The following is a 9,185-nucleotide window of genomic DNA, read 5'->3' as shown; positions in this document are numbered from 1 at the left end:
TTAGTTAGAGTCACGCCAAGATATTTTATATTATTTGTGACTATTGAGAAGGGTGTTGTTTCCCTAATTTCTTTCTCAGCCTGTTTATTCTTTGTATAGAGAAAGGCCATTGACTTGTTTGAGTTTATTTTATATCCAGCTACTTCACCGAAGCTGTTTATCAGGTTTAGGAGTTCTCTGGTAGAAATTTTAGGGTCACTTATATATACTATCATATCATCTGCAAAAAGTGATATTTTGACTTCCTCTTTTCCAATTTGTATCCCCTTGATCTCCTTTTGTTGTCGAATTGCTCTGGCTAATACTTCAAGTACTATGTTGAAAAGGTAGGGAGAAAGTGGGCAGCCTTGTCTAGTCCCTGATTTTAGTGGGATTGCTTCCAGCTTCTCTCCATTTACTTTGATGTTGGCTACTGGTTTGCTGTAGATTGCTTTTATCATGTTTAGGTATGGGCCTTGAATTCCTGATCTTTCCAAAACTTTTATCATGAATGGGTGTTGGATCTTGTCAAATGCTTTTTCTGCATCTAATGAGATGATCATGTGGTTTTTGTCTTTGAGTTTGTTTATATAATGGATTACATTGATGGATTTTCGTATATTAAACCATCCCTGCATCCCTGGAATAAAACCTACTTGGTCAGGATGGATGATTGCTTTAATGTGTTCTTGGATTCGGTTAGCGAGAATTTTATTGAGGATTTTTGCATCGATATTCATAAGAGAAATTGGTCTGAAGTTCTCTATCTTTGTTGGATCTTTCTGTGGTTTAGGTATCAGAGTAATAGTGGCTTCATAAAATGAGTTGGGTAGAGTACCTTCTACTTCTATTTTGTGAAATAGTTTGTGCAGAATTGGAATTAGATCTTCTTTGAAGGTCTGATAGAACTCTGCACTAAACCCATCTGGTCCTGGGCTTTTTTTGGTTGGGAGACTATTAATAACTGCTTCTATTTCTTTAGGTGATATGGGACTGTTTAGATGGTCAACTTGATCCTGATTCAACTTTGGTACCTGGTATCTGTCCAGAAATTTGTCCATTTCGTCCAGGTTTTCCAGTTTTGTTGAGTATAGCCTTTTGTAGAAGGATCTGATGGTGTTTTGGATTTCTTCAGGATCTGTTGTTATGTCTCCCTTTTCATTTCTGATTTTGTTAATTAGGATTTTGTCCCTGTGCCCTTTAGTGAGTCTAGCTAAAGGTTTATCTATCTTGTTGATTTTTCTCAAAGAACCAACTCCTCGTTTGGTTAATTCTTTGAATAGTTCTTCTTGTTTCCTCTTGGTTGATTTCACCCCTGAGTTTGATTATTTCCTGCCGTCTACTCCTCTTGGGTGAATTTGCTTCCTTTTTTTCTAGGGCTTTTAGATGTGTTGTCAAGCTGCTAGTATGTGCTGTCTCCCGTTTCTTCTTGGAGGCACTCAGAGCTATGAGTTTCCCTCTTAGAAATGCTTTCATTGTGTACCATAGGTTTGGGTACGTTGTGGCTTCATTTTCATTAAACTCTAAAAAGTCTTTAATTTCTTTCTTTATTCCTTCCTTGACCAAGGTATCATTGAGAAGAGTGTTATTCAGTTTCCACGTGAATGTTGGCTTTCCATTATTTATGTTGTTATTGAAGATCAGTCTTAGGCCATGGTGGTCTGATAGGATACATGGGACAATTTCAATATTTTTGTATCTATTGAGGCCTGTTTTGTGACCAATTATATGGTCAATTTTGGAGAAGGTCCCGTGAGGTGCTGAGAAGAAGGTATATCCTTTTGTTTTAGGATAAAATGTTCTGTAGATATCTGTCAGGTCCATTTGTTTCATAACTTCTGTTAGTTTCACTGTGTCCCTGTTTAGTTTCTGTTTCCACGATCTGTCCTTTGAAGAAAGTGGTGTGTTGAAGTCTCCCACTATTATTGTGTGAGGTGCAATGTATGCCTTGAGCTTTACTAAAGTGTCTCTAATGAATGTGGCTGCCCTTGCATTTGGTGCATAGATATTCAGAATTGAGAGTTCCTCTTGGAGGATTTTACCTTTGATGAGTATGAAGTGTCCCTCCTTGTCTTTTTTGATAACTTTGGGTTGGAAGTCGATTTTATCCGATATTAAAATGGCTACTCCAGCTTGTTTCTTCAGTCCATTTGCTTGGAAAATTGTTTTCCAGCCTTTCATTCTGAGGTAGTGTCTGTCTTTTTCTCTGAGATGGGTTTCCTGTAGGCAGCAGAATGTTGGGTCCTGTTTGTGTAGCCAGTCTGTTAGTCTATGTCTTTTTATTGTGGAATTGAGTCCATTGATATTAAGAGATATTAAGGAAAAGTAATTGTTGCTCCCTTTTATTTTTGTTGTTAGAGTTGGCATTCTGTTCTTGTGGCTGTCTTCTTTTTGGTTTGTTGAATGATTACTTTCTTGGTTGTTCTAGGGCGTGATTTCCGTCCTTGTATTGCTTCTTTTCTGTTATTATCCTTTGAAGGGCTGGATTCGTGGAAAGATATTGTGTGAATTTGTTTTTGTCGTGGAATACTTTGGTTTCTCCATCTATGGTAATTGAGAGTTTGGCCGGGTATAGTAGCCTGGGCTGGCATTTGTGTTCTCTTAGTGTCTGTATAACATCTGTCCAGGCTCTTCTGGCTTTCATAGTCTCTGGTGAAAAGTCTGGTGTAATTCTGATAGGCCTTCCTTTATATGTTACTTGACCTTTCTCCCTTACTGCTTTTAATATTCTATCTTTATTTAGTGCATTTGTTGTTCTGATTATTATGTGTCGGGAGGAATTTCTTTTCTGGTCCAGTCTATTTGGAGTTCTGTAGGCTTCTTGTATGATCATGGGCATCTCTTTTTTTATGTTTGGGAAGTTTTCTTCTATTATTTTGTTGAAGATATTAGCTGGCCCTTTAAGTTGAAAATCTTCATTCTCATCAATTCCTATTATCAGTAGGTTTGGTCTTCTCATTGTGTCCTGGATTACCTGGATGTTTTTAGTTAGGATCCTTTTGCATTTTGTATTTTCTTTGACTGTTGTGTCGATGTTCTCTATGGAATCTTCTGCACCTGAGATTCCCTCTTTCATTTCTTGTATTCTGTTGCTGATGCTCGCATCTATGGTTCCAGATCTCTTTCCTAGGGTTTCTATCTCCAGCGTTGCCTCGCTTTGGGTTTTCTTTATTGTGTCTACTTCCCCTTTTAGTTCTAGTATGGTTTTGTTCATTTCCATCACCTGTTTGGATGTGTTTTCCTGTTTTTCTTTAATGATTTCTACCTGTTTGGCTGTGTTTTCCTGCTTTTCTTTAAGGGCCTGTAACTCTTTAGCAGTGCTCTCCTGTAATTCTTTAAGTGACTTATGAAAGTCCTTCTTGATGTCCTCTTTCATCATCATGAGAAATGTTTTTAAATCTGGGTCTAGATTTTCGGTTGTGTTGGGGTGCCCAGGACTAGGTGGGGTGGGAGTGCTGCGTTCTGATGATGGTGAGTGGTCTTGATTTCTGTTAGTAGGATTCTTACGTTTGCCTTTCGCCATCTGGTAATCTCTGAAGCTAGCTGTTTTAGTTGTCACTGTTAAGAGCTTGTTCTTCAGGTGACTCTGTTAGCCTCTATGAGCAGACCTGGAGGGTAGCACTCTCCTTAGTTTCAGTGGGCAGAGTATTCTCTGCAGGCAAGCTCTCTTCTTGCAAGGCAGGTACCCAGATATCTGGTGTTCAAACCAGACTCCTGGCAGAAGTTGTGTTCCACTCACTAGAGGTCTTAGGATCACGTGTGGAATCCTGTGTGGGCCCTTGCGGGTGTCAGGCGACTCAGCTGGCAAGGTAGCCCGGGGCTCGAGTGGAGTGGAAGAGGTTTGTGACCCAGATCAAGCCCGGGTATCCTGCTTCCCTATGTACCGCAGTCTCAGGTTCCGCATGATTGGATTGGGGCAGGCGCTGTGTTCCACTCACCAGAGGTCTTAGGGTCCCGTGGGGAGTCCCGTGTGGGCCCTTGCGGGTGTTGGGCAAGACTCTGCTGGCAAGGTAGCCCGGGGGTCGAGTCTCGAGTCCTTTTTTTTTTTTTTTTTCCTTTCCATTTTTTATTAGGTATTTAGCTCATTTACATTTCCAATGCTATACCAAAAGTCCCCCATACCCACCCACCCCCACTCCCCTACCCACCCACTCCCCCTTTTTGGCCCTGGCGTTCCCCTGTTCTGGGGCATATAAAGTTTGTGTGTCCAATGGGCCTCTCTTTCCGGTGATGGCCGACTAGGCCATCCTTTGATACATATGCAGCTAGAGTCAAGAGCTCCGGGGTACTGGTTAGTTCATAATGTTGATCCACCTATAGGGTTGCAGATCCCTTTAGCTCCTTGGGTACTTTCTCTATCTCCTCCATTGGGAGCCCTGTGATCCATCCATTAGCTGACTGTGGGCATCCACTTCTGTGTTTGCTAGGCCCCGGCATAGTCTCACAAGAGACAGCTACATCTGGGTCCTTTCGATAAAATCTTGCTAGTGTATGCAATGGTGTCAGCGTTTGGATGCTGATTATGGGGTGGATCCCTGGATAAGGCAGTCTCTACATGGTCCATCCTTTCATCTCAGCTCCAAACTTTGTGTCTGTAACTTCTAAGGAGGGGTAAGTGGGGCTTAATGGGCTATCCTAGCAAGAATACAGAAGACTTTGGTGTTGAGGGTGATTTGAACTGTGAAGACCTGTCCCAAGAGGACTCAGTGGAGAAGAATTTCAGGATGTGACATAAAGACTGTTTTTGTTTTTGTTTGTTTTGTTTTGTTTTGTTGTTTTGTTTTGTTTTGTTTTGTTTTGTTTTTTGGTACTTTGGAGAAGAATGTGACTGCCTTTGCCACTGTCCAAAGAGTGAAATGGAGCTGAATCCTGTGTACAAGTATATTAAATTGAAATAAAGGAGTGGTGACTTTAGGGCAAGATCCCACCTAGCTAAGTTTAGGTCCAGGAATGGAAGTACAAGCCTCCAAGGAGGCAAATGCAAGCATATATCTGAGTTCAAGGCCAGCCTGGGACAAAGCAAGAGGCTTAAGTTCAGGCATGGTAATAACATGCCCTTAATCCAAGCATTCAAGATACACAACCATGTAGCTCTCCATGTTCAAAGTCATTCTATAGAGCAAGTTCCAGGATAGCCAAGCTTAGGCAGTAAGGGAACTGGAAAACACAAAACTGGTGATGGAATAAGAGAGGCCATGTTCCAGCCCCAGCAAGCAGCAGAAATTGGCAGCTTCAGCCATGTGGCTTTAGCTTTAGAGTCAAAAATAGAAAAGACTACTGGAACTATTGATTAATGTTGGTTAGCTGGAGCTAAGAAATTAGTGGTGATTACGAAGAGACCAGGATCACTTAGATGAATTCTGGGAACTGTTTTCTGAGAGCACAAAGAAGCTGTATTCCAGGGATAATCAAGGTTGTACCTCATGCTGCAACTGAACTTAGTAATGTGTAAGAATCACCCACGTAGTACTACTGGTTTTAAAAGTATGAAGGGGTCATGGAGAGTAGCAGAGGCTTGGCACTGTCAGGAACTAAGGAAGGCCATTGGTGAAGGTACGGCTTCAGTTGTAGTTGATGGCCAAGGACTGAAGGGGTAATGGAAAGGAGTTTGAGACTTGGCACCATATAGGAAGCTTATGAGAGACTCAGGATATTGGAGATACCAGTACCATGGGATGATCACCAAGAACAGTTGCCACATCAGAGTCAACCAGAGCCTAGAGTGTTACAGAGGGCAGATCTGGATATATAAAACTCTTTGGAGGAAACCAGAAGATTATATGTGGATCACAGACATTGGAACAAGAAGTTGTAACATTGATGTTGCCTTAGAGAACCCAAGATCTTTGAGATGCCAAAGCCATAGGATATCTCCTGAAGAATGCTGATAACGGGGAATGGAACCAGCCCAGGAGAAAGAAGCTTGTTGCAGTCAACAAAGATGGAAAAGGAGTTGGAGATAAGAAGACTGCTTTGACATCAGACATGGAGATACAGAGTTAAGAGTTTGTCTTTCTGGTTTCCTGTCTTGCTTTAGGAATTACAGTTAAATGAATGAATCTAAGAAGAAACTTTGAACTTTGGATTTTTGACATTGTTGAGACCAGCCAGGCAGTGGTGGCACATGCCTTTAATCCCAGCACTTGGGAGGCAGAGGCAGGAGGATTTCTGAGTTGGAGGCCAGCCTGGTCTACAGAGTGAATTTCAGGACAGCCAGAGCTATACAGAGAAGCCCTGTCTGGAAAAACAAAAACAAAATAAAACAAAACAGCCAATCAATCAACAAACAAACAAAAAAAAACATTGTTGAGATTACTATAGACTACAGGGACTTATAAAGTTGGACCAAATGTATTTTGCATTATGCTATGGTAGGTATGGCTCCCATAGAGTAATATATGTGTATAGGCCTATGGGAACCATGGCTAGAATGCCATTGTTTGAATATGCTTGGCACAGGGAGTGGTACTATTTGGAGGTATGGCCTTGTTGGGGGATGTATGTCACTGTGGGCATGGGCTTTAAGACCCTTGTTCTAGCTGCCTGGAAGCCAGTCTTCTCCTGTTTGCCTTCAGAACAGGATATTGAAATCTCAGCTCCTTCAGAGCCATGCCTGCATGGGCACTACCATGCTCCTGCCTTGATGATAATGGACTGGACTTCTGAACCTGTAAGCCAGGTCCAATTAAATGCCATCCTTCTAAGAGTTGCCTTGGTCATAGTGTTTGTTCACAGCAGTAAAACCCTGACTAAAACAATCTTAATGACTGCATATTTGCTATTACCTCACCTCAAAACTCCCCAAAGAAGTCTCATCCATTTCTGCTCCACACATAGCTCTGTTAGAGAGCAGGCAGATCAGGCTGACACCAGCACCTCCATTGTGACTTATGTGCAACTGTCATACCACACAACACCTTCTGGCACTCTCAGCAGCTTACTCAATGACTTATGTAGAGAGCTACACAGGCTCTTCCAGCTGTTATCTACCTCCCAGACTTAAATCCATTATATTGCATGCAAAGTTCAATGTTTATTGCCATATAGTTAACCACTGCTAATATCCCAGTAATAATAAACCTTGGATCTCTCCACTAGAATTTGAATCTTCTAAGCAAAATTTACCCTTTGGCCAAGACCCATAACTTCTACAACACCCTGCTGTCTATCCCTGTGTGCTGGTTAGTTGCCACCTTGTCACATCTAGATTCACCTGGAAAGTGAGTATCTCAATTGAAAATTCCCTCCATTAGCATAGTCTACAGACAAGTCTACAGAGTGTTTTCTTGATTACTGATGCATGTGGGCAGCACCACACCTAGGAAGGTGGTCCAGGTTTGTATAAGAAAGCAGTCTGAGCAAGCTATAGAGAATAAGTAGGACTCCTCCATGGCCTTTGCTTCAGTTCCTGCCTCCAGGGTCCTGCATTTATTTAATGCCCTGACTTCCCTACATGGTGGATTTTAAGCTGTAAATTTAAATTAACTACTCTCTCTTCCCCAGTTTGCTTTTGATAATGGTCTTTATCCAAAATATAAACATCTAAGACACCATGAAAAATTTCACATTGGAATCTGTGGATTATCCTCCTGCCCATCTGCTTCTTTCACTCACAAAATACTGCTCTCCTAAATTCCATCTCCTAAACTCCATCTCCTAACATCTCCTTCAGCCCTGACTGATCGTCATTAGCCTCCCAGCTATTGTCTAGGCCCAAGAGCTTGTCACCTCTCTAGACTGGCCTCTAGCATCCTTACTGTGACTACATCTCTGTGGACCTCCTATTCCATTCAACCATCCTTCATTGACTCCTTTCCCTGGGACTATTATTTACAGCATGGTTCTTTCATCCTAGCCATGCTACTTGGAAGCCATCTACACAGCCTCAATTCTCCCCAGGTCTCTGACTTCTTGAGCTACCATTTAATGTAAAAGGTAGAAACTGCCTAAAGATAAATTTACTCATGTTCTTGACAAGAAACCAGCAACCACATTTGCATCTGTAGCTATTTTTATTTATTCTCCATTCTCCAGTAGGGGAAATGGATACATCTTGGTCTTGTTGAGTTTGAGCCCTCTACTTGGATACCAGGTCCCAGATAGCAGCGAACAGATCTGGCCATTGCTAGATTTCTGTCTTATCCCCCCCCCTTTTTTTTGTTCTTCAGAGCCGCCCTGACCATCTAAACAAACTCAAACCAATAATTTAATTGTATGTTTTATGGAGATGTAATCTATATAGCACATCCCTTCAAACAACTGGTGCTTACAGTAATTGTGAGCATATTCAGAAATGAATTATAAACTATTAGTAATGAGGTATGCAGTTTCACCATGGCCTAAATTTAGAACATTTTATCTTCATCTAAAAGACCCTCTACCTACTCACTATTGATTAAGCTTCATATCCTCCCATACTCTATTACATGGGAAACCTGTGCATTAGCCATTTCAGGACTTTTTTTTTTTTTTTTGGAAATAGAATCATAGAATGTATATCCTTTTGTATCTGGCTTTTTCACTTAGAAAATGTTTTCAAAGTTTACCCATGTTGTAGAATCTGCCAGTTATTCATTCTTTGTTATAGCTGAAGTGGTTCTCCAGTATTGTTATGTCATAGTTTATTTATTCATTAGTCAATAGGTATATGAGCTCTTTGTCTTGTTTCATATATATTACATATTATGCATTGCACATCGCACATTGCATATCAGACACCACACACTATATACCAAACACCACTTACCACACTATATTTTATATAATCATATATCATATATCACATATCACAGTTCACAGTTTACATATCACATTTTATATTTCATGTATTATGAATTATATTATGTATATAATTACACATTATATAATTAAATTATATATAATATATGATTGACTCATACTGTAATGGAAGCTGATAAACCCCACTATCTTCAGGTTGAAGCAGCAAGCTGGTGATTTAGAGTATTAGATGGTTAATTCCAGAGGTCAGTAGCCTATAGTGAGCCATGTTTCAGGCAGGAAGAAAGCTGAGTTTCCACTTAGAAAGCCATCCATCTTGAATTCACCCTGTTCAATAGAATTTTTTTTTCTGTTTACATTCTTACTCACTGAAACACACACACACATACCAAGAAAGACAATATGCTTTATTGAGTCAAATTTACATGTGGGTCTCATCTAAAAGCACCTTAGTATAAATACCCAGA

The sequence above is a fragment of the Mus musculus genome, chromosome 1, assembly GCF_000001635.26.
Source record: "Mus musculus strain C57BL/6J chromosome 1, GRCm38.p6 C57BL/6J".
Classification (NCBI taxonomy): domain Eukaryota; kingdom Metazoa; phylum Chordata; class Mammalia; order Rodentia; family Muridae; genus Mus; species Mus musculus.
Note: the sequence above shows the minus strand (reverse complement) of the source record.